Consider the following 26,370-nt stretch of genomic DNA (forward strand, 5'->3'; position numbering starts at 1 on the left):
ATAAAAAAGCATCCCTCAGAAGCTACGGGTTTCTGCATGCAATGCTTCCTCTTGAACTGAGCAGGAAAGTGATGAGATCAAGATGGAGTATTGTGTGCTGGGACTTGTAGTATCTATAAGCTATAATCCCCACTTAAGGGCTTGTCTATACACAGTTGTTGTACTGCTTTAACTATATCAATTTAGAAGGCAATACAATTAAAGTGGCACAAGCCTTGGACGTGGTCCCAGTTACATGGACACAAAGGTACTTATAGAGATACAACTAATTTCTGCAAATTGACTGAAATAAGTACTCTTATAATGGAATAAATTCATTGACCTGAAGGTGTTGCACTGATTTAACCGTCCATTTGTAAAGCAGAACAAAAACTGCGTGTAGAACCAGCTCTAAAGTGAGAGTCTGCAATCTTCTCCATTCCACGCTAGCTAGGGGTGGGCTCCTGCTTGGCTGGGAGGTTAGCACCTGAACATTCATAACACAAGGTGACAGAGTGGATGTCATGCCAACCTATCTTTACACAAGATCCCTTATCCACCGCATTTTTTTTTTTTTTTTTTTACAGGGCAGGCAGCAGAGTCTGATCCCAGCCGTTTTAGAGTAAAGCAACCTGATCCAAAGCCCACTGAAGTAAATAGAAAGCCCCCTTCTCCCCCGCCAGAAGTGGACTTTTGAGTGGGCCATGAAAACATGAGCCTCTATCTCTTGAGCTACAGGAATAAGTCTGTTAGCTAACAGTTGTACCAGGCTCATTAACTTCTCTTCTATGGACCAGCTCCAAGAAGGGGACAAAGACCCTGGTCTCTTAGTGCAGTAGAAATCTCTGATGAGAAGTCCCGTAGAGGGTCTGTATAATGAAGGCTTTGGACATACACTGGCCACTGCAGAAGTAATTTAGTAGCACTGGGGCATCTGCAGACCATAGGGATCTGTCTGGGGCAGCGGCGTATTATCGCCTATGCCTAGAGTGGCAAATTTGCGGGGGTGGCACCTGCGCTCTCTGAAGTTTTTTTTTTTTTGCTTTGGCACTTCTCGGAGTTTGGTTTTTTGTTTGTTTGTTTTTTGCTTCGGGACTTTCGATCTTGGGGCAGAAAAAAACCCTGGGCCTAGGGGCAGCAAAATCATTAATCCACCACTGGTCTGGATCCTTTCTTAGGTTTCAGCCTGCATGGGGTCCTTAGCTCTAAATTTCAACAGCTTTCACTTCAAAACCATGATAAATGGTTTCAGTGCAAACAAATCACAGACTGGCAATGAGTCCATCGGGAGAAGATCCAGGTATGCTTGACTGTTAGCAACCCCTTTGGGGATGAACTGAAGTTTCAAGCTTAAAAAGAAATTCATAATCAAGTGCATTTGGAATAGGTGGAGGTTTCATAATGAGCCTTCTACAGCCCTACTATAAAGGCATCTAACTGTAATGCTACTCCTTAATTTATTCTTCCTTGAGCAAATGGGTTCTAAGAAGCAGGATACATTTTCTTGGCTGTGTTCCTCTCATCTACAAGTGTTACCTCTTGTGAGCACTGTAACAACCTGGGCAGCCTGTGTATCACAACCGTTGCTTTGCAAAAGCCATAGAAATAATTCTTTTCAATGTAATCCTTCATCAAGCATTGAACTCACATGTGCAGTTGCAAAGAGATACACGCACACCCTGAAATAATGGAAAACCAAACTGAACATAGACATTCCATGCATGCTAGGCACTTTTGATGGAAAATGGTTGCTTAGTTGCATGGCTTGCTACAACCATCTATATTTAAAACATAGATAACAAAGGAAGATTCCTTTCTCTTTTCCCCTCCAATTTACCTCTCTGAAAACAACCACCGGGGTAGTTCACTTCCATCAAAACATGCGTAATTCAGACCTAGCTCCTTCCCTAAGCTCTCTCTCTCACATGCACTCCCTGCTTCTTAATCAGAGTTGCCAGCAGCCTGCATTCACAGACTCACCTTAGAGGAGAAGTGGAAATATCCTTTGTTACTTATACAGTCCATATGTCATGGAGATGTTCTAACTGGAGCTGTGTGGGAACTGGATTTTTATCCCAGGGAAATTCCACAATTTTGACATTTTTTCAATTCCAAACCAGAATGAAAACCAACAACAACAAAAATTTAATGAAAGAAAATTCTGGGGAAAGAACATTTCAGGTCAAGTGTTCTTCAGATTTTATATTTTATTGTTTCAGATATATATTATGCTAGATTACATCAAAAAATGAAAAGTTGTTTCGAAATGGAAAAACAAAATGTTCTGTTCTAAAAAGATTGAAATGGAATGTTTTGACCTTATCCAAATGCTCCATTCTGGTTCCCCCTCTCCCCTCCCCCCAAAAAACTTCATCAAAATCAACCCATTTCTGCAAAATGTTTCAGTCTCCACCAAACAGCACTTGCCAACAGAAAAGGGTTCTGTTGGAAAATTTCCGACCTGCTCTAAGTACAACTCTTACTGCAGCTTGTAGCTTTTGCCATGTCAATGAGCTTGGGGCTCTGGGTACATGCCCCCAACCCCCTCCCCTTAGGGCTGTGTGTGATGTCACCTTTATTTGTCAGCAGGTTTATAGCAGCAGGAGCATCAAATCCATTCTGTGGCAAGGGGCCTTGGTCTTTTCCTGCAGAGTCCAGGAGCTGAGGCTGATGATGTGCTCTTGTCCAGCTGCAGAACAGGCGTCCTTTGGGAGCAATGTTAAACGGTGCCTTTAAAGACAACTAATGATATTTGAAAGTAAGTGAATTTATGAGCCCTCCATCCCACAACCCATTTACTGTGCACCCCTGCCCCCCACTGCCACCAGCGGGTGACTTTTCCCTCTCTCCTCAGCAGTTTGGGAATTCCCTCCTGCCCACTTGGGCATTAATCTCTTTCCCCTGCACTTGGGAATTTGTCCCCCATGGGAGGTAATTCCTCCCCCTCCTTTTGGGGAATCCCTCTCATAGACACACTCCCCCTCCCCATTTTAGGGACCCCTCCCCTTTTTCTCCCCCGCCCCTTTGAGAATTCTCCTTCTCCCACTTTGGATAATCTCCTCCCCTCTCCTACTTTGTGGACTGTTCCCTCCCTCTGGGCATTCCCACCCGGGGGAGGGACGCTGCAGGGAAGGAGCTGCTCCCCTCAGCCTGATGCCAGCAGGGACAGAGCAGGAGTCCAGGGTGCAGTTCAGTGGAGGGAGGCCAGGGCATGCACATCACAACTCAGGCTGGGGTGGGGTGGCAGCAGCTGATCAATATGGGGAGGGGGAGGGACTTAGGTGCCTGAGGCCAATCAGGCACGAGTTCCCTCCTCAGCTGCACTCCCTCAGGTGACATCATGCTTCAGGCTGGCCGCTGTAGCCAGGTCTGTGTGGTGCCCAGGGTGAGCTGCAGGTTCAGGACAGTCATGGGGGACATAGGGCGTATATTTGACACACTGACTGCTGGGCCCCTCCCACACTCATTAGCTAAAGCTCTCCTGAGGGTGTGGGACTCCCCAGCCATAGAGCTCTTGTGAAAAACAGAAGTCTTCCTTTCCATCCCCTCCTTAGAGCTATGGACTCAGCCCTTCTCCCACATGGCACCACCTCTCAGCTCGCACCAGCCTTCCACAGATGTTAATCACATGGCTTAATGCATGACTGGAAGGGGCTCAGATACTACAGTCATGAGGCCGGGATAGAAACCCGACTAGAATAGCACAGAGAGAGTATTTAGTGGCATCATTCTTCCTCCCAGCTCGGTACCATCCACAAACGTTATAAGTAGGAAGTTATGCAAATCATGTAGGAATATATTGAATAGAACACGACTCAGCGGGGCCCCATTCAATATGCCCTTTCAGCTTCACTGTGAACCATTGATAACTACTCTGAGTATGCTTTTCCAACCAGTTGTGCACCCACCTTATAGTAGGTTCGTCTAGGCTATATCTCGCCAGTTTGCTTATGAGAAGGTCATGTGAGACAGTATCAAAAGCCTTACTAAAATTGAGATATATCACATCTACTATTACCCCCATCCACAAGGCTTGTTACCCTGTCAAAGAAGGGTACTAGGTTGGTTTGACATGATTTGCTCTTGACAAATCCACGGTGACTGTTATAGATCATTTTACTATCTTCCAGATGCTTACAAATTGATTGTTTGATGATTTGCTCCATTATCTTTCCAGGTACCAAATTTAAGATGACTTGTCTAAAATTCCCTAGGTTGTCCTTATTCCCCTTATTGTAGATAGGGTACTATATTTGTCCTTTTCCAGTCTCTGGAATCTTTCCCGGCCTCCATGAGTTGTTACAGATAATCGATAATGGCTCAGACATCTCTTCAGCCAGTTCCTTAAGTATTCTAGGATGAATTTCATCAGGCCTTGCCAACTTGAAGATGTCTAACTTGTCTAAACAACTCATAACTTTTTCTTTTCCTATTTTAGCCTCAGATCTTACCCCATTTACTATGTTCACTATGTTAGTTGTCCGATCACTGCAAACTTTTTTGGTGAAAACCAAAAAGACATATAACACTTTGGTCATGGCTTCATTTTTTGTTACTGTCTTTCCCTCCACATGGAGTAATGGTCTATCCTATTCTTGCTTCTACTGTATTTGTAAAATGAGTTCTTGTTACCCTTTATGTCTCTAGCTAGTTTCTAGTTTTATGCCATGGCCTTTCTATTTGTCTCTACATGCTTGTGTGGTTTTTTATATAATTCTTTGTAATTTGATCTAGTTTCCACTTTTTGAGTGGACTCTTTGAGTTTCAGGTTGTTGAAGATCTCCTGGTGAAGACAGCACGGTCTTGTCTTTCCTATGCATTGGGACAGTTTGCTTTTGTGCCTTTAATAATGTCTCTTAAAAAAATGGCCAACTTTCCTGAACTCTTTTTTCCCCATGACTTGCTTCCCATAAGATTTTACCTACCAATTCTCTGCGTTTGCTAAAGCTTGCTTTCTTGAAATCCATTGTCTTTATTCTGCTGTTTTCCCTCCTATCATTCCTTAGAATCATGAACTCTACCATTTCATGATCACTTTCACCCAAGCTGCCTTCCACCTTCAAAATTCTCAACTCCCTGTTTATCAGAATCAAATATAGAATAGCCTTTCCCCCAGTCGCTTTCTCCACCTTCTATAATAAAATGTTGTCTCCAATGCATTCCAAGAACTTGTTGGATAATCTATGCCCTGCTGTGTTATTTTCCCAACAGATGCCTGGGTAGTTGAGGTCCCCCATCACCACCATGTCCTGTGCTTTGAATGATTGTGTTAGTTGATTAAAAAAAAAAAGACTCATCCACCTCTTCTTCCTGGCTAGGTGGTCTGTAGTAGACCCCTACCATGACATCAACCTTGTTTCCCCACCTTTTATCCTTACCCAGAGACTTTCAACAGGTCTTCCTCCCACATCTGTCTCAACTGTAGGGCAAGTGTATACATCTTTGATATACAAGGCAACACCTTTTCCTTTTTTCTTGCCTGAACAAGCTGTACCAATATTCTATAGCAATATTCCATGTGAATTCATGTGAATTATCCCAGCAAGTTTCTGGGATGCCAATTATGTTATAATTGTGATTATTCACTAGGATTTCTAGTTCTTTCTGTTTATTCCGCATTAGTTTACAAACACCTGAGATATTTATTAGCTTTCTCCTCTGTATTCCTTCTTGTCCCTCCTTTGTCCTTGAGGTGATTGCTCATGTTCCCCAAGTTTCCCCTTCACCCCGGTCTCCATGTTTTGAACTTACCTGCGGGCTTTTGTCTCCTGCCCCCAGGGCTATAACCATGACGGGGGAGTAGGGCAGACACAGGAATGGAAAAATCAGATCCCTCCTCCCTCTTGGCTACCTTCCCACTAGGGCTTCAAAGACTCTGCCAAGCCCTCCAGGGACCCTCAAGTTCTCCCCATACCTCCCCCCAAGGCTCCCCTCTGGGCTTCCCAGCTCCCCCTCCCCAACTCCCCACATGGGCCCATGGTCACCAACCCTCAGCTCCCCTGTACCTTCCCTGAGCTACCCTTGCCCTTGTCCCTCTCTCTCCCAAGGCGGGAGCAGGGAGTACAGCCAGCTGCCTCCAGCCCCTGCAGTGGCCACAGCGCCCCCATCCCTGTCTAGGAGCTGGGAATCCCCAGTGCAGCAAGCCCCTTACCCTGGCACAGAGCAATGCAGCCGCAGCAGCAAGCAGCAGCAGCAAAGGTCTGCAGGTGGTGAAGCTCTGGGGGCGGCTAATGGTCTGGGCTGGTGCTACAGTTGCCAGGTGTCCAGTTTTCACAGTCTGAACTGTGTATTTACTCTCACAGCAATCACAGTTAGGTGCGAAGTTAGTCATTTCCTCCCCTCCCTGCAGCTGAGGATTTCTATGGAAGCTAAGACTCCACATCTGGCTGATTGCAATGCCTGGGAGCACACAGTAGGAGGGGGGAAATGTGCAGCCCACGCCACAGATATCACATTATTATTTTGTTAGTTTACACTAACTCCTAAGCGGTGAGTTGACAGTGAGTGAGTCTTTGTGTCTCTCCAGTACAGAAGCAGTGCAAATAACCAGACATTCAGCTGTAACTTGTGGGAACAGTGACACACACAAAGAAGAAGCATCTGTGCATAAAAATCAGGACTATATGTTGTTAAGCATCTTCAAAAACAAGCGCAATGTTGAGAATTGAGGGTGTGTTTTTTCTAATGATGAAAATACAGTAGTGGGCGCAAAAATGCTTGAGTGCCCCAGGTGCTGAAATGCCTAGTTATGGCTCTGTGCGTCAAACCTTGTTTAAAGCCTGCCTCACTAGGTGAGTCTGAATCTGAAGATACTCTTCCCCTTCTCTGCTCAGCAATCCTTCTTCTCAGAACAGCATCCCGCGGTCAACAGACAAAGCCCCCCTGGTGACATCATCTGTGTAGCCATGCAGTCACCTTCAGGCTGTGTCTGTCTTTGCCTGGGCCCCCAGCTCCTTTAGCCTCATTCTCAGAGCCCTGTAGTCACTCCTTATCTGCTCAGGGTCATACCTCGCAGGATCATTAGTGCCCACGTGGATGAGCAGCATGGGGTTATAGTCAGAGGGCTGGATGATCCTTGGCAATCCCTCTGTAATGTCTCTGATATGGGCGCCTGGCAGGCAGCACACCTCCCAGGATGCCATGTCAGGCTGGCAAATGGATGTCTCCGTCCCCCTTAGAAGGGGATCACTGACGACCACCACCCTTAATTTCTTCTTGGGAGTGGTGGCCGCAACCCTCCCAGCCTTGTGGATACATGGCTTCTCCTCCTCCACCTTTTGGGGAGATTCCTTCTCCCTCTTTGCCAGGGCAGCATCCCTGTTTGTTATCTCTGTGGATAAAATGTTTCTCTCACTGTTTTATCTCAAAGCTAGTATATATTAGTTAACGGGTATCAGCGGGATAGCCATAGCGTTGTAAATTGCAACCAGTAGCATGGATCCCGTGACAGTGAACAATCTGACTAATCAAAAGATGACAGACATCTTCTCCGTTGCATTTTGGGGGGGAGGGGTTGGGGGGGTAGGGAAATAAGTTACCAAGCCAGTAGTAGGTAAAGAGGCTGGGCAAAGTATGCCATTCTATTGTTACTGTATTTCTGTTGTGGTAGCTCCAAGTTGTCCCAGTCATGGACCAGGGTCCCATTGTGTGAGGTGCTGTGCATACACAGAACTCTGAACAAAAGGCTGGTCCCTGCACCGCTCTAAGGAAGAGAGAGGAACTAGAAATGAGTTTTTAAGACACCTTCTGGGTGATGAAGAAGCACAGCTAATCTGGAAAGCCTTCCATACTGGAACAGCTTTAAAGCCCCACTGATGCTGCCCTGCTGCCTGCATTCCCTGCTTCTCCAACAATGGACTTGAGAGCTGGGGGGCTGACTGCGTATTCCCACTGAGCTCGCCAGGGAGAAGTGCCGCTCTGCACAGCACACCAGTCGGGCCTGTGCCTAGGTGGCATGCCTGAACCCTCAGCTGAGAAACACCCATTTGCCTCGCTGTGTCCATATTTCTCCTTTCTCCAACAACACCAAGAGCCTTTGGGTCATATTGGCAAGATTTCTCTGGAGCCAGGAGAGCTAGAAACATTCTTACTTGGCTCCAGGAGCTGAGGTTTTATGAAAAATAGGATATTGCAAGATGGGATAAAATCGCGAGAGTTGGCAGCACTGTTCACATTTACTGGGGACTATCCTGTGTTCTGTGTTTGTACAGCATCTAGCACAATGGGGCCCTAATCTGGCTGCAGCCTTGCAATGCCACTGCAATAAATCCCAAAGAACCCCACAAGCCATGGGCTGTACGGGGGCTTTTAAGCCACAGCTCGTGGCAAGGGGGTCAGGAGGGTCTCTCCAGTGTCATTGCATCTGAGTGTGCTCACAGACACTGTACAAGTACTGAAGAAGAACAACAGTAGCTGGCCATAGGGAGAAAGTCAGGAGGGAGCAGCCTGCAGTAGAGATGATTACAGCACTCAGCGGTGTAGGTCTGGCAGCACTTCAGTTAACAGCAATGAGGTGGCAGGAAAGCAATTTAAAGCAATCAATCAGTGAATTGCAATATGCTGGAAATCCATCAGCAGGCCAGAGAGCTGTCAGGCTGGACACTAGGGTTCATTCCTCACTTGCCAGCCTTTGCCACACTAGGAACATTTCTCACAAGTTTCTCATTGTTCTTGTTCAGCTCCCTGATGTTAGCAATATGTGGGAGCTCTCCTGGCAGCCAGTGGCTGGATTCTTGTGCATTTATATCCAAGGCCAGAAAATGGGAAGTAACTAATGGCCAAATCCTGCTCATCTGACTCAGGCTAGTAGACTCGTCCATCTACATGGGGCTGTTGTCTTGTGGGAGGAATGGGATTTGGCCAGGATGTCCCCACTAAGAAACCCCAAGGGAATGAAACGAGAGTGCTTAGTTAGGCACCTGGCTGGGATACACCTAGTTCAATCTGGAAAAGAGATCCCGGAGGCCAAATTCAGGCGCTAGGTAAGAGATCAAAGTCCAAGACCTCCACAGTAGCATTCTCTGAAATGCTTCCAGTTCCATGTGCAGGGCCAGTTAGACAGGCAGAATTACCGTCACAATGTGTGGATGAGATGATAGTGTTGGGAGGAGCGATTTAGGTTTATTAGGAACTGGGGAACCTTTTGCGAAAGGAGAACCTTATACAGGAAGGATGGACTCCACCAAAACCAAAACAGAACCCATCACCCTAGCATTTAACTTCGAAAAAGGGGAACAGCACAAAAATGAGGAAGCTAGTTAAATGGAAATTAAAAGGAACAGTCACAAGAGCAAAATGCCTGCAAGCTGCATGGAAACGTAAAAAACACCATTAATAGAGGCTAAACTAATTGTAAACCCCAAATAAAAGAAAATAGTAAGAGGACCAAAAAATAAAGAAAAGCCACGATGGCTAAACAAAATAGTAAAAGGGATGGCTAGAGATAAAAAGACATCATCTAAAAATTGGAAGTCAAATCCTACTGAGGAAAATAGAAAGGAGCATAAATTCTGGCAAGTCAAATGTAAAAGTATAATTAGACAGGCCAAAAAATAATTTGAAGAGCAACGAGTAAATGATAAAAAAGAAAATGCTGCTAGTTTTTGTAAGTACATCAGAAGTAGGAAGCTTGCCAAACAATCAGTGGAGCCACTGGACAATCGAGGTGCTAAAGGAGCACTCAAGGAAGACAAGGCCATTGTGGAGAAGCTAAATGAATTATTTGCAACAGTGTTCACTGCAGAAGATGTGAAGGAGATTCTCACACCTGAACCATTCTTTTTAGGTGAAATCTGAGGAACTGTCCCAGATTGAGGTGTTGCTAAAGGAAGTTTTGTAACAAATTGATAAATTAAACAGTAATAAATCACCAGGCCCAGATGGTATTCACCTAAGAGCACTGAAATCAGCCTCTGTACCAGATGACTGGAGGATAGGTAATATAACATCAATTTTTAAAAAAGACTCTGAGGCAATACTTACAATTACAGGTCAGTAAGCCTAACTTCAGTACTAGGTAAATTGGTTGAAATTATAGTAAAGAACACAGACACATAGGTGAACATGATTTGTTAGGGAAGAGTCAACACAGCTTTTGTAAAGGGAAATCATGCCTCACCAATCTATTAGAATATTCTTTGAGGGGTCAACAAACATGTGGACAAGGGTGATCCAGTGGATATAGTGTACTTAGATTTCCAGAAAGCCTTTGACAAGGTCCCTCACAAAAGGCTGTTAAGCAAAGTAAGCTGTCATGGGACAAGAGGGAAGGTCCTCTAATGGATCAGTAACTGGTTAATAGGAATAAATGGCCAGCTCTCACAGTGGAGAGAGGTAAATAGCAGAGTACCCCAAGGATCTGTACTGGGACCAGTGCATGAGTAGTATACAGTGCTAACTAACGCTACTCACTTTTGTCTCCCCCATGACCATCAGGGCTGGCTCTAGGCACCAGCAAACCAAGCACGTGCTTGGGGCGGCACAATTTCAGGGACAGCATTCTGGCCACCTTTTTTTTTTGCTTTGGCAGTTGCGCTCCCGGAGGTTTTTTTTTTTCGCTTGGGGTGGCAAAAAACCTAGAGCCGGCCCTGATGACCACTCCCTGCAAGATGTCTGTGCTGGTCAACATATTCATGAATGATCTGGAAAAAGGGGTAAACAGGGAGGTGATAAAGTTTGCAGATGATACAAAATTACTCAAGATAGTTAAGTCCACAGCTGACTCCCAAGAGTTACAAAGGGATCTCTCAAACTGGGTGACTGGGCAACAAAATGGCAGATGAAAGTCAGTGTTGACAAATGCAAAGTAATGTACATTGGAAAACAATCTCAACTATACCTACAAAATGATGGGGTGTAAATTAGCTGTTACCACTCAAGGAAGAGATCATGCAGTCAAAATGGATAGTTCTGTGAAAACATCTGCTCAATGTGCGGTGGCAATCAATGTTAGGAACTGTTAGGAAAGGGATTCATAATAAGGCAGAAATCATATCTATAAATCCATGGTATGTGTATACCTTATATACACCATATAGTTTTGGTGGCTCCATCTCAAATTGGAAAAAGTACAGAGAAGGGCAACACAAATGATTGGGATATGGAACAGCTTCCATATAAGGAGAGATGAAAAAGACTGGGACTGTTCAGCTTAGAAAAGAGACAACGGAGGGAGAATATGATAGAGGTCTACAAAATCATGACTGGTGTGGAGAAAGTGAATAAGGAAGTGTAATTCACCCCTTCACATAATACAAGAACTAGGGGTCACCCAATGAAATTAACAGGCACCAGGTTTAAAACAAACAAGGAAGTACTGCTTCACACAATGCACAGTCGACTTGTGGAACTTGTTACCATGTGATGTTGTGAAGGCCAAAGTATAACTAGCTTCAAAAAAGAATTAGATACATTAATGGAGGATAGGTCCAAGATGGTCAGAGAGGCAACCCCATGTTCTTGGTGTCCCTAATCCTTTGACTGCCAGAAGCTGGGAGTGGAGAACAGGGGATGGATCTCTCGATAATTGCCCTGTTCTGTTCGTTCTCTCTGATGAATCTGGCACCGGTTACTTTTGGAAGACAGCATACTGGGCTAGATGGACCTTTGGTCTGACCCCATATGGGCCATTCTTACGTTCCCTAAATGGAAAGCCATTGTCAGAGGGAAGATTCCAAACCTGTAAAACTGCTGTTTTCATTGCAGTGCTCTGCTTTTTTAAGGTAACTTAGCTATCAATATATGCAGTATTATGCAGAGAGGGAAGGTTAACATGCCCTTCATTCAGTTGGTGTGAACTCCTACAGCAGATGGATGTGAGCAAATCAATTTAAAGTGACTGGTTGCAGCCAATAATTCAGTCAGCAAGGAATAGTGACAGTTTTCACAGGAAATGCTGAAGTGAACACGTACAATTGTTCTCTAAAAATATACATTCTCAGGCTTATTTTACTAAGTCACACACCAGTAATAAGGAAAGGAGGCATGGGTCAGTGAAGCTAGGTGCTCCTGAAGACCATGACACTTGCCATCTGCTTCTTCTGCAGGGAAAAGATTGACCACTGACTTGAAATTGTGCTTGTGAAGAAAGTGTTGCAGCTCCTCTGATGAGGAGCTCAATTGCCCTAAGAGATTTATTTTCCATTCATTGCAGTGAATCAGTTGATCCAGCCTCAGCCAATCACAAATGCCTTCATCTGTAAACGACAGTGAGAAATGCCGAATCGTCCACGATGAATCTAATAGATGCTTCTCCCAGGAAATGAAGTAAAGGTTGCAGCTCTGCTCCAGTGGCTATGAGTCAGGTATGAGTCATAGCTCCCTTGGAGGGCAGATGGATATGCATTGCTGATAACAAATGAAGAGCACAAAGCTTGGGATTAAAAGGTTATCACCAGAAGGAGAAGCTAAAAAAGAAAGCAACATACCGTGAACCCTGTTCTGTGACTGTCAGAATGCATTAGATGGAATTTACAGAGATATCATCTTTTTCCTTTGAACTTCCACTGTGTCAGTAATAATTCCTAACCAACAGATGAAAACACCCACTTTAACTGAAGCAGAGTATATCTGTATTTACATCATCTTGATATGCCTTCTCCAAGACAGTTTTGCGCTTACCTAAGCATAAAATATATTTTTATAACTTTGACTTTATTGTGCACCTGGACATAGTGACTTAGGGTATGTCTACACTACAAAATTAGGTTGAATTTATAGAAGTCAGTTTTTTAGAAATTGTTTTTATACAGTCGATTGTGTGTGTCCCCACACAAAATGCTCTAAGTGCATTAAGTTGGCAGACTGCATCCACAGTACCGAGGCTAGCATCGACTTCCGGAGCGTTGCACTGTGGGTAGCTATCCCACAGTTCCCGCAGTCTCCGCCCATTGGAATTATAGGTTGAGATCCCAATGCCTGATGGAACAAAAACAGTGTTGCAGGTGGTTCTGAGTACATGTCATCAGCCCCCCCCCCCCGTGAAAGCAACGGCAGACAATCATTTTGCACCTTTTTTCCTGGGTTACCTGTGCAGACGCCATACCACGGCAAGCATGGACCCCGCTCAGCTCACTGTCACCGTATGTCTCCTGGGTGCTGGCAGACATGGGATTGAATTGCTACACAGCAGAAGCTCATTGCCTTTTAGCAGCAGACAGTGCATTACAACTGGTAGCCGTTGTCGTCGTCGTACTCCTGGGTGCTCTTTTAGCCGATCTCGGTGAGGTCAGTCAGGGGCACTTGGGCAGACATGGGAGTGACTCAGCCAGGTCATTCCCATCTTCTGCCGAGCACCCAGGAGACGAGGATGGCTAACAGTCGCACTGCACCATCTGCTGCCGAGCAGCCAGGAGATGACAATGGCCAGCAGTCCTACTTCACCGTCTGCTGCCAGCCTAAGATGTAAAAGATAGATGGAGTGGATCAAAACAAGAAATAGACCCGATTTGTTTTGTATTCATTTGCTCCCCCCTCCCTCCCTCTGTGAAATCAACAGCTTGCTAAACCAGGGTTTTGAATTCAATCCTTGAGGGGGCCATTCTGTGTGACAGTTGTTTGTGTTTCTCCTTGATGCAAAGCCACCCCCTTTGTTGATTTTAATTCCCTGTAAGCCATGTTGTCAGTCACCCCTCCCTCCGTCAGAGCAACGGCAGAAAATCATTTCATGCCTTTTTTCATCACAGATGCCATAGCACTGGGATCATGGAGCCCGCTTAGATCACCACAGCAATTATGAGCACTGTAAACACCACGCGCATTATCCTGGAGTATATGCAGAACCAGAACCTGCAAAAGCAAAACCAGGCGAGGAGGTGATGGCAGCACGGTGACGAGAATGATGAGGACATAGACATGGACATAGACTTCTTACAAAGTACGGACCCCGGCAATGTGCACATCATGGTGTTAATGGGGCAGGTTCATGCCGTGGAACGCCAATTCTGGGCCTGGGAAACAAGCACAGACTGGTGGGACCACATAGTGTTGCATGTCTGGGATGAAACTTTCGCATGCGTAAGGGCACTTTCATGGAACTTTGTGACTTGCTTTCCCCTGCCCTGAAGTGCAAGAATACCAAGATGAGAGCTGCCTTGACAGTTGAGAAGCAAGTGGAAATAGCCCAGTGGAAGCTTGCAATGCCAGACAGTTACCGGTCAATCGTGCATCAATTTGGAGTGGGCAAATCTACTGTGGGGGCTGCTGTGATCCAAGTAGCCAACACAATCAAAGAGTTGCTTATATCAAGGGTAGTGACTCTGGGAAATATGCAGGTCATAGTGGATGGCTTTGCTGCAATAGGATTCCCTAACTGTGGTGAGGTGATAGACGGAACCCATATCCCTATCCTGGCACCAGAGCACCAAGCCAGCGAGTATATAAACAAAAAGGGGTACTTTTCAATGGTGCTGCAAGCCCCGGTAGATCACAAGGGACATTTCACCAACATCAACGTGGGATGGCTGGGAAAGGTACATGATGCTCGCATCTTCAGGAACTCTGGTCTGTTTCAAAAGCTGCAGGAAGGGACTTTCTTCCCAGACCAGAAAATAACCGTTAGGGATGTTGAAATGCCAATAGTTATCCTTGGGGGCCCAGCCTACCCCTTAATGCCATGGCTCATGAAGCATACACAGGCAGCCTGGACAGTAGTCAGGAGCTGTTCAACTATAGGCTGAGCAAGTGCCGAATGGTGGTGGAATGCGCATTTGGACGTTTGAAAGCGCACTGGCACAGTTTACTGACTCGGCTAGACCTCAGCGAAACCAATATTCCCATTGTTATTACTGCTTGCTGTGCGCTCCACAATATCAGTGAGAGTAAGGGGGAGACATTTATGGCGGGGTGGGAGGTTGAGGCAAATCACCTGGCCTCTGATTACACACAGCCAGACACCAGGGCAGTTAGAAGAGTACAGGAGAGCACGGTGCGCATCAGAGAAGCTTTGAAAACCAGTTTCATGACTGGCCAGGCTATGGTGTGAAAGTTCTGTTTGTTTCTCCTTGATGAAACCCCCCCACCCTTTGTTCACTCTACTTCCCTGTAAGCTAGCCATCCTCCCCTCCCGCCATCGATCACCGCTTGCAGAGGCAATAAAGTAATTGTTGCTTCACATTTATGCATTCTTTATTAATTCATCACACAAATAGGGGGATAACTGCCAAGGTAGCCTGGGAGGGGTGGAGGAGGAGGGAAGCACAGGGTGGGGTGGGGGAGGAGAGAAGGACAAGGCCACATTGCACTTTAAAACTTAAAAGATTTAAAACTTATTGAATGCCAGCTTTCTGTTGCTTGGGCAATCCCCTGGGGTGGAGTGGCTGGGTAGCCGGAGGCCCCCCCCACTGCGTTCTTGGGCATCTGGGTGAGGAGGCAATGGAACTTGGGGAGGAGGGCTTCTGGTTACACAGGGGCTGTAGCGGTGATCTGTGCTCCTGATGCCTTTCCTGCAGCTCAACCATACGCTGGAGCATATCAGTTTGATGCTCCAGCAGCTGGAGCATTGACTCCTGCCTTCTGTCAGCAAGCTGACGCCACCTATCATCTTCAGCCTGCCACTTGCTCTCTTCAGCCCCCCACCTCTTCTCGCATTCATATTGTGCTTTCCTGCACTCCGACATTGTCTGCCTCCATGCATTCTGCTGTGCTCTGTCAGTGTGGGAGGACAGCATGAGCTCAGAGAACATTTCATCCCGAATGCATTTTTTTTGCTTTCAAATCTTTGCTAGCCTCTGGGAAGGAGAAACATATGCAGCTGGTGGAGGGAAAAAAAGGGAGAGTGGTAGTTAAAAAGACACATTTTATAGAACAATGCGTATACTCTTTCATGGTAAACCTTGCAGTTATCATTACATAGCACATGTGCTTTTGTTATGAGGTCACATTTTGCCTCTTATTGAGGGAGAGCCTGCTGGTTTGGTGTGAGAGATAGTATTCATAGAATATCAGGGTTGGAAGGGACCTCAGGAGGTCATCTAGTCCAACCCCCTGCTCAAAGCAGGACAATCCCCAATTTTTGGCCCAATCCCTAAATGGCCCCCTCAAGGATTGAACTCACAACCCTGGGTTTAACAGGCCAATGCTCAAACCATTGAGCTATCCCTCCCCCCCCTCACGCAGGGCCGGGCAACAGAATTCGGCTTGCAGGCAGCCATGGTAAGCCACAGTCTTTTGGCTTCTTTAACCTTCATAACATGTGGGAATGGTTTCAAACAGCAGAGCCCTCATTTCCCATACCAAGCAGCCATTGGGTTGGCCATTTAAAATGGGTTGGCAATTTAAAAGGAGGGGCTGCGGTTTGCGGTTTAGCGTGCAGCACAAACCCAATTAACCTCCCCCCCTCCCCACATGCAATTCTCTGGGATAATCGCTTCACCCCTCCCCTCACCGCATGGCTAATAGCGGGGAACATTTCTGTTCAGCCACAGGCAAACAGCCCAGCAGGAAGGGGCACCTCTGAATGTCCCCTTAATAAAATCACCCTATTTCAACCAGGTGACCATGAATGATATCACTCTCCTGAGGATAACACAGAGAGATAAGGAACGGATGTTGTTTGAATGCCAGCAAACTTCAGGACCATACGCTGTGTTATGCAATGATTCCAGACTGGCCTGGCGTGGTAAAGTGTCCTACCATGGAGGATGGAATAAGGCTGCCCTCCCCAGAAACCTTTTGCAAAGACTTTGGGAGTACATCCAGGAGAGCTTTATGGAGATGTCCCTGGAGGACTTCCGCTCCATCCCCAGACACGTTAACAGACTTTTCCAGTAGCTGTACTGGCTGCGAATGCCAGGGCAAATTAATCATTAAACACGCTTGCTTTTAAACCATGTCTAATATTTACAAAGGTACACTCAACCAGAGGTCCCTTTTCAGGGTCTGGGACCCCGCCTTGGGTGGGTTCAGGGGTTACTGGCTCCAGTTCCAGGGTGAGAAACAGATCCTGGCTGTTGGAGAAACCGGTTTCTCTGCTTCCTTGCTGTGAGCTATCTTCAACCTCCTTCTCATCATCTTTCTCGTCCCCAAAACCCGCTTCCATGTTGCGTCCTACTCCATTGATGGAGTCAAAGCACAGGGTTGGAGTACTGGTGGCTGCACTCCCTAGAATGGCATGCAGCTCATCATAGAAGCAGCATGTTTGGGGCTGTGACCCGGAGCGGCCGTTTGCCTCTCTGGTTTTTTGGTAGGCTTGCCTGAGCTCCTTAATTTTCACGTGGAACTGCCACGAGTCCCTGTTGTAGCCTCTGTCCTTCATGCCCTTGGAGATTTTTTCAAATGTTTTGGCATTTCGTTTACTGGAACGGAGTTCAGCTAGCACGGATTCGTCTCCCCATACGGTGATCAGATCCCGTGCCTCCCATTCGGTCCATGCTGGAGCTCTTTTGTGATTCTGGGACTCCATGGTCACCTTTGCTGATGAGCTCTGCATGGTCACCTGTGCTGATCAGTTCGCATCGCTAGCCAAACAGGAAATGAAATTCAAAAGTTCGCAGGCCTTTTCCTGTTTACCTGGCCAGTGCATATGAGTTGAGAGCGCTGTCCAGAGCGGTCACAATGGAGCACTCTGGGATAGCTCCCAGAGGCCAATACCATCGAATTGCGTCCACACTACCCGAAATTCGACCCGGCAAGGCCGATTTCAGTTTTAATCCCCTTGTCGGAGGTGGAGTAAAGAAATCGATTTTAAGAGCCCTTTAAGTCGAAAGAAAGGGCTTCATCGTGTGGATGGGTCCAGGGTTAAATCGAGATAACGCTGCTAAATTCGCCTAAAATCGTAGTGTAGACCAGGCCTTAGAGTCAGATTCACTTCTGACCTACCAAATGTTATCGTAGAATGACAGGTAACATAGCAACTCTATTGACTAACTCACGTTAAAACATTGAGAAATACTGTTATCATTCAAAACACTTCCTCTGTAAAATACATCAAATTAAAAAGTCACCAATATTCAAGGTAGAAATGTGATACAAATGCATAACAGGGTGGGTAGTTAATCACTGGAACATCTCCATCACATCCACCAACACTGGATGTCCTTGTAAAAGAAATAAGCTAGTTCAGTCACAAGTTACAAGTTACCAGGCACAATGCAGGAATCACAGAGTGACATTCTCTGGCCTGTATTCTGCAGGAGGTCACATCAGATGTACATAATGGTCCCTTCTGGCCTTAAAAATCAATGAATCTCTGGAAAAAGAGCAACTCCACTACATACAATTTGTCTATAAAATGAGCTACGGGAGAATAGGCCTCATCTATTTAGATAGTGGTGTTTGAGTCAAATACTCAGCGATGGCTGAGCTGATATTCTGCTTGAGTCTAGACATCCACAAAAGGGAATTTTGAATTAGGGAGCGCTGGTGATGGGAGCAGTGTATTAGCATTAATTGTGCTTGATTTAATGTAGCTAATCTTGTCCTAGTGTAGCTATACGTTGGTTTTCACATCATGACATGTTTACCATTTGGAGGTTAAGCCAGGTATTTGCAGCATGTGTTTGCTCCCTAGATGCTAGATCTAATAGAATACTGTCATGTCTTATAGAAATCAGGCATAGCTTACTCTTGCAACTCTACCTCTTATGGAAAGCAAATGTGGTTATCTGTTCTCGTTAGATTATTATGAGCTGTGCTCAGTGATTCCGTTGCTCAGGAATGCATTGTGTACCTAACCCATTACTCTTCAATTTGTATTTATTTGTATCACTGTAGCACCGACTGTGCAAACATATAGCAAGAGTGAGTCCTTGCCCCCATCTGTAGGAGCTCATAATGTAAACATTCACTCCAGTCAGCCCAGAGACATTCTCCTCCCCCACTCACCTGTGGGCACAACATTTTTTTGGACAGGTATGTACAATATGCTTAGTTTTTTCACTGTCACCATCCTGGAAAAGGCCAGGGAGCGGCTTTTTTTGCCTTGGTCAGTAAACAATCGTTTTCCAAGGCTGATTTAAGCGATTGCAAATGGGGCTCATTAGGCAGCTGAATGAAGTCGTGTTTTGAATGTCTGCCTTGTTCTGTAGGATGTTGGGATAGCTGAGGCTAAGTCATTACTACCCCAGCACCCTGTATGAATCAGGACTGGCTAAACACCAACCTGCTGGGATGCTTAGTTGGCCCTTCCTTTGGTTCGCTCCCAGTTCTGCAATAGCATGTTACAGAGGGGGTCGTGCAGCTCTCTGCATGAAGCAGGAGGATAAGGCATTCCATTAAAAGGTACGGCTCAACGACAGTTGGCAGACAGGGCTCGAGGAGTCTCCTCATGCTTCTGTGCAGAGGCAGCCAGAGTGTGTCTGCCTGGCCTGCTATTACGCTGCCACTCAGTGACTAGAGCAGGCATGTCTGCATGGGCTGGGCCTCAGCCTGCTCTCTCCAGGCCAGAGCAAGAGACATGCGGGCTGCCCTGGTGTGCAGCTAGCACATATTGGCTCTTTTCTAACAGTGCAGCAAGCACATACTCCCCTCAGCACTCCCAGGATCAATGGAAATACACCCACTTATGCCAGGCCTGAATTTGACCCACTATGCCTGCTCCTGGCCTCTGCAATTATAAAGCCTCCAGCCGCTGCACTTCAAGTGCTGCACTTCACCACTCCCCAGCCCCATGCATCTCTCATGCCCAATGCAGCACTGGTTCTAAAAGCTTTCCCTGAATCCTTATGTTGCAACTCCAGACCAACATGGGCCCTTGAACAGGAGCTGGGAGGGAGATAGGGCAATCTAGTGTAACCTAAGCATGCTCTGAGGGCGAGAAGGAAAGCTTACGGGTTTGTTGGGACTATTCAGATCTTTTGCATTTAACATGGATGTACGGACTATAAAGCCAGGAGGGACCATCAGATCATCTTGTCTGTCCTCCTGTGTAAGACAGGCCAGAGAATTTCATCTTGGCTAAAGCATTTCTTCCAGAAATACATCCAGTCTTGATCTGAAGACTTCAAGAGATGGAATCACCACCACACCTGGTAGTTTGTGCTAACAGTTGATCACCTTCACTGTTAAAAATGTGGGCCTTATTTCTAATTTGAATGTCTTTGGCTTTAACTTCCAGCCTTCTCTGATAGATTAAAGAGCCTTGCAGTAGCCAGTATTCAGCACTCTCAGAAAGATCTTGGGAGAAGCAGTGAGGCAGGCTGGAAAAATTCTTCAGAAACAGAAAAGTCCAGAAGTATTCTAGCCAAAAACAGCTTCCCAAGGCTGATGTCGTAGTTCAAGATGGTGAATAATTGACCTCAGCAGAGGGGAAAAAACATCATCTGTTCTTCCCTCCGGCAAGCTCCAGTGCCCTGGGAGATCGCTCTTCTGAGTCATTCTGAAAGCACTTTTCCAAACACTACTCTCTAACTTGGTTACATAGTTCTTCTTTCACTTGGACTTTTAAACAACCTCTTCTGTTCATGTCTTGCAGTTACAGCGCCTTCACTCTGTTGTTCTGAATCAGCAATCATCAGCTAAGTTCTCTCTCGGCTAAAGCAAATCACAGTCCTCGTACTCTTTGTTTTTATTTATTTATTTTTCACTCTAGCAGCTGATGCACCAGAGTATTAATAAAGCCAAGATGGGATTTGACTTTTGCAGTGACCAGCATATTATTTTAATCTTCTGAGGTTTATCATACTTATGGCAAAAGTAAGCAATGTAAATTTTTTTAGAAAAATAACATGAACACAAAATAGATAACTTGTTCTATTCTTTCCATTTCTTCCTATGGGCATTGGTTTCTAATACATATAGCTGAAGCACTGGAAACTGTAATAGAAATAAAAGACAAAGCAGCATCTTGTTTTATAACTGGTAGAACTGTCTGTCTCTACGGTTTTTCCACAGCACCCACTGTTGAAGTATCTAAGTACTTCCCAGGTACATGATATCTGCATGGCCAGTTCCTACTGCATTCATGGAGCTCCCTGCTCTCGCTCTCTCTGTATAAACTGTATAAAGCTATTTTTTGAAGGAGGGTCTTGCAGCATGCCCTGTAACTGGATTAGTTTCATTTTGTTTGGGAGCTAATTCCACAGCCAGAACCCTTCTACGAAGAGCTCTTGGCATCTTTTTTGACAACACAGCCATCTTGACAGGTCACAGATGGCGATGTGGTCATTGATGTAGTTGGGTTTCACCCATTGCTGTCGCTGATGTTCAGAACCGAGGTCTTGAACTGGAAATGGAAGCTAAGTGGTAGCCAGCAGGGGCGATGTATTCCAGGAGTTCCTGCAATACCTCCACTTCACTTCCAGATGTGGGGAGTTGCAGGGATCTAATCCAGAGGTGGTGAATCAGTGATCACTGTATCCAGTCCTCATCCGAGGGGAAACATTTCCTAGCCAGATGAAGCTGAAAGCTGTCTTTAATTCCAAAGGTTGTCCAGCTCTGAGGCTCCCTTTTAGACAGTAGTGTACATATCCGTACCATGTATGTTCCAGGGTACTACAGACAGGGACAGGAGGATAGATCGACCATGGGGCTACATGCAATGCATCTTACAGGGTATTTGGTCAGACATGTGAGTCAGGGAGCTGCTCATCTGCCTTCCTGGATGATCACAGCTGATAGCTGTTGAGGAGTGAGGAGGAAAGGGAGAGCAGTATGATATGAAGAGGAAGGGAGATGGGACTGCAAAAATATGCTGATAGTTTTGCTTATATCATCCCAATTCCAAATATTCATGTGATGAATTAAAACCTGAAATGGTGTTTAGCAAACCCTGACTGCCATGGCAAATTAACAGCATCGTTTGTTTCAAATGGCAGATCCTACAAACTCTAAGTGGTGCTTCTTTTAAAATGTGGAATAAATAGGATGTTGTATCAACAGAAACATTTGATGATGATCTTCCCAGTCTGTTTGCCAAAAAATTCCTGAACTAAACACTCCAAACTCTCTGACAGTGTAATTCTGCATGAGCCTGGAGCCTGGAGCCTATGGCATCCTCCTACACAGCATCAATCACTGACACAACATTTCTTACAGCTGGTGTGGTTATCACGAGTAACACCTGCCACTGGGTTATAATCCAGGGCAGGAGTTCTGAACAATGTAGCCACCTTCATATAGAAATGAACTTCAGTCTTTTGGAATATGTGCTGTGGAAATGGAGTGGCCATTTGCTGTTTAGAAACGGTGACCATTGTCTAGTAAATTAAACTAGTGAAATAAGAATTTGTGATTATTCCTCTGGGGAAGTGTCTGGGGAAAATTTCAGCTTGGTTTAACACAAGCATATTGTGCACATTCCTCTCCACATTGAGGGAGATGCAAACTGAGTAATAAATTCATCCTGGTGGGGTTTTGACCAAGGCAGGACGGTATAACTCTGGAGTCCTAGGTGGGAAGCTGGGGGTTATTTTGGTTCATGCGGTGGCTGGTCAAAGCCTGCATGCAACTGCAGCTAGATATGTCCCTGCCTATGTGGATGCTGGTGGAAGTGTTGGACCAGCGAACTGACTATAGCCTGTCATAGCAGCACAGTGCCAAGAGGGAACACGGCTGGTGAGTCAGAGGGCTCAGAGGTACCCCAGTTCCAGGTGGCACCCCATGTGGAACCCATAACAGGGATCTACAAACATCCTGCTTCAACGACTATTTCAGTATTTATCCACAGTGACAGCTTCAGCCAGAGAGATGGAGGGAGCCCCACATCAGACTATCCCATCGGCCAGTGGTTAGAGCCCTCCCTTGAGAGGTGGGAGACTCCCCATATCAAATCCTTCCTACCCCTCAGACAGACAGAAGGAAATTGGAACCGATCGCCCACATCCCAGGTGGTACCACCCTTCCTCTTATGGGGCTTGAGGCAGTTGGTGTGCTCTGAGTTTGTGGACTGCACTAGGGCTTAGGTGGGAGATTGGTATCTGAATGCCAAGAGGGAAACAGCACTGCACATGCCCAGAGGCAGAAACTTACCCATCTGGGGAACATTTACAATGGATGTTTAGGTGCTGAGTGAGTTTAGGCACCTACAGGATTTGGTGGAAGCCAAGTGGGACTTTTGCAGATCAAAGGGAGCCTAGAACTGAGACTTAGGCCCCTGAATATGGGGTTTAGGTCTTATGGGATGGTCCAATGACCAGCTGGCCTAGTGGTCATTCTGGCAACCTAGTCGTCCCAGAGGGAGCCCCGGTGGCAGCCTCAATCACCCCCAGCATTTGATTGCTCCCCCACAGGTTCATAGAATCATAGGAGGTCATCTAGTCCAGTCTCCTGAACTCATGGCAGGACTAAGTATTATCTAGACTATCCCTGACAGGTGTTTGTCTAACTTGCTCTTAAAAATCTTCAATGAGAGAGATTCCACAACCTCCCTAGGCAATTTATTCTAGTGCTTAACCACCCTGACAGGAAGATTTTCCTAATGTCCAACCTAAACCTCCCTTGCTTCAATTTAAGCCCATTGCTTCTTGTCCTATCCCTCAGAGGTTAAGAAGAACAATTTTTCTCCCTCCTCCTTGTAACAACCTTTTATGTACTTGAAAACTGTTATCATGTCCCCTCTCAGTCTTCTCTTCTCCAGACTAAACAAATCCAGTTTTTTCAATCTTCCCTCATAGGTCATGTTTTCTAGACTTTTAATCATTTTTGTTGCTCTTCTCTGGACTTGTTCCAATTTAACCACATCCTTCCTGAAATGTGGCACCCAGAACTGGACACAATACTCCAGCTGAGGCCTAATCAGCACAGAGTAGGGCAGAAGAATTACTTCTTGTGTCTTGTTTACAACACTCCTGTTAATACATCCCAGAATGATGTTCACTTTTTTTGCAACTGTGTTACACTGTTGACTCATATTTAGCTTGGGGTCCACTATGACCCCCAGATCCCTTTCCACAGTACTCCTTCCTAGGCAGTCATTTCCCATTTTGTATGTGTGCAACTGATTGTTCCTTCCTAAATGGAGTACTTTGCAATTGTCTTCATTGAATTTCATCCTATTTACTTCAGACCATTCTCCAGTTTGTCCAGATCATTTTGAATTTTAATCCTATTCTCCAAAGCACTTGCAACCCCTCCCAGTTTGGTATCATCCACTTTATAAGTGTACTCTCTATACCAATACAGATGAGTGTGGTGGAGCAAGGTTGGGGGACCAAGGACCACCCACTCCACTGCATCCCAACCCAGGTCCCGGGGGCTTATCAAACCACACAGGTCAATTATTGAGCTACCCACTTCCTACCACTTTGGAGCTCCTCAGTTTGGGGCACCCACAGCAGCTGGCTTATCTGACACTCCTCAGTCTCTTAGTGTCCTGTTCAAGCAATCTGTTTTCAGGCTTTCAGCTTCCAGAGCCATGCGGGAGGATATCCAAACTCCTGCAGCTAGAGCAGCCTTCACAAAGTTGTAGCTGCTCCTGACACAGCTCTCAGCATCAGCCTTGCTTCCTGATGTAGCACACAACTCCTTCCCCCTTTCCAGGGCTACCAGTGTCCTTTTAAATTGTTTCTCCACTGGGAACATGCCCTGCACCTGTTCAGGAGTGGGGCCCTTCTCACCCCATATTGCTCTACTGCCAGCCCTGGTTCAGCATGGGGCCTGCAGACCCCACCACAAGGCACCTAAATTCTTTGGTGGATCTGGCCCCAAATCCTTAGTCTGTAAACAGATTATACTGATAGACGGGGGTGGCTCTATATTTTTTGCCGTCCCAAGCACAGCAGTCAGGCGGCCTTCGGCGGTCCGCTGGTCACACGGATTCGGTGACATTTCTGCGGGTGATCTGCCGGTCCTGCGCCTTCGGCATACCCACCGCCGAATTGCCACCGAAGCTGCGGTACCGGCAGACCTCCCGCAGCCATGCCGCCGAAGGCTGCCCTGACTGCCACCCCCACGGCGAGAGCGAGAGACCGCTACAGTCAGCCTGTGAAGAATTCCTACAGGGGCCCTACAGTGGCATGTGACCATGTCATCGGATATTGGAACCCATCTTGAATTCTGTACTTTTCCAAGAGAAGCTGGGGGAGGGGGGTCAAACTAGGAAACCAAAGACTCCCGCCTTATGCAAATCCTATTTAAGGGTGGGGAGTGAGTTAATCTAGGTCATCAGTTCTTCCCGGCTACCCCACCTGAGATGACAGCTGGAAAAAACTGAGACTGAACTGGGGGAAAGAACTGAACCCAGGCTGGAAGGGCATCTGGCCTGTGAAGAAGATTATTAGAACCACATTTAGGGTGAGAATTTACATGTAACCAGTTTCTTTAGTGTATTAAGCTTAGTTTGTGTCCTCTATTTTATTTTATTTTCTTAGTAATCTGCCTTGCTCTGTCTGCTACCTCCTTGACTACTTAAAATACACCTGTTATAGTTGTTAAATTTAGTTCTGGGTTAAAATATAACCCAGTTTATGTGATTTCTAATTGGGGGAGAGGGCGAGAAGTTGTGCATACCCTCCTCCACATTGAGGGAAGAGGTGAATTTCATATAATTCTGGGTTTGTACTCCAACAGGGGGGTGGGAGGGGTTGGATATCTGCGTGCTGTGGCAAGCCCCTTAAGCTGAGCTGTCTCAGAGCGGATCTCTGTCTCTCTGTGCAGCTGGGTGGGGCCCTGCCTGTGTGCTTGGCTGGAAAAGGCTGGGAAGTGTTAGAGGACTTTCCCTTCACCCTCCCACTTCCCTGGTTCTTGCCACGCAGGCAGCAAGCAGCAAAAGACCAGAAGTCCAAAGTGCAGACAATGAGATGTTTATTGGGGTTAGTTTCCAAGCAAGCATATTCCGTAGCCCTTCATACCAGTTGAGCTTATCTCTATATGCCCATAGAGTCTGTTCCCCAGTGTTCCCTTCCCAGCTCTGACGCTGCCAAGCGTTTACACCGTGTCCCCCTTCCCAGCTCTGATGCTGCAGAACCTTGCCTGTGTCCCTGTTCCTGTCCCCCCATTAACAAGCATGATTCCAATTTCCCCTTCCACTTCCTGTTTGATCCCAATTTATATAGTAATATTCTCAGCTATACCTTAACCAATCATTTTACTGAAATCTATCTAACTAATCCTAGGGTTACCATATCTGAACTTTCAAAAAAGAGGACACTCCATTGGGGGGTAGCCCCACCCCCTAGCTATTCCCTCCCACTTCCTGCCCCCAACAGCCCCCCCCCAGAACTCCCAACCCATCCAACCCCCCGCCCCGCTCCCTGTCCCCTGACTGCCCCCCTTCTTCAACTCCCCGGCCCCCTTACCGTGCCGCTTGACTTAGAGCAGGTGTCTGGCTCCGCGCCCCAAGGAGCGCCCCGCCCGAGCGCTGCTGAGCGGCGTGCTGAGGCTGTGGAGGAGGGGCTCTGGCCGCCACTGCCAGCCCCGCCGCCGCGTTCCCTCACAGGCGCACAGCCCCACCCCCCAGCGCTGCCAGGCGGCGTGCTAAGGCTGCAGGGGATGAGGGGAGCCAGGAAGGGGCTTTGGCTG

The 26,370-nt window shown here is 46.4% G+C and overlaps 1 long non-coding RNA gene across 2 annotated transcripts in view; it reads left to right on the forward strand.

Annotated features, from left to right (window-relative positions):
- Positions 1–15,085, forward strand: part of LOC135984070 (uncharacterized) — a 102,438-nt gene extending 87,353 nt beyond the window's left edge. The window contains exons 3-5 of one of the 2 annotated variants that reach the window (XR_010601992.1): positions 2,566–2,737; positions 12,131–12,281; positions 13,662–15,085. This is a non-coding gene — a long non-coding RNA (uncharacterized LOC135984070). The remainder of the gene's footprint in view (positions 1–2,565; positions 2,738–12,130; positions 12,282–13,661) is intronic. The other variant, XR_010601993.1, reaches the window with a different exon arrangement.
- The last annotated feature ends 11,285 nt before the right edge of the window (positions 15,086–26,370 follow it).

This window comes from Chrysemys picta, chromosome 5 (assembly GCF_011386835.1).
Source record: "Chrysemys picta bellii isolate R12L10 chromosome 5, ASM1138683v2, whole genome shotgun sequence".
NCBI lineage: Eukaryota > Metazoa > Chordata > Testudines > Emydidae > Chrysemys > Chrysemys picta.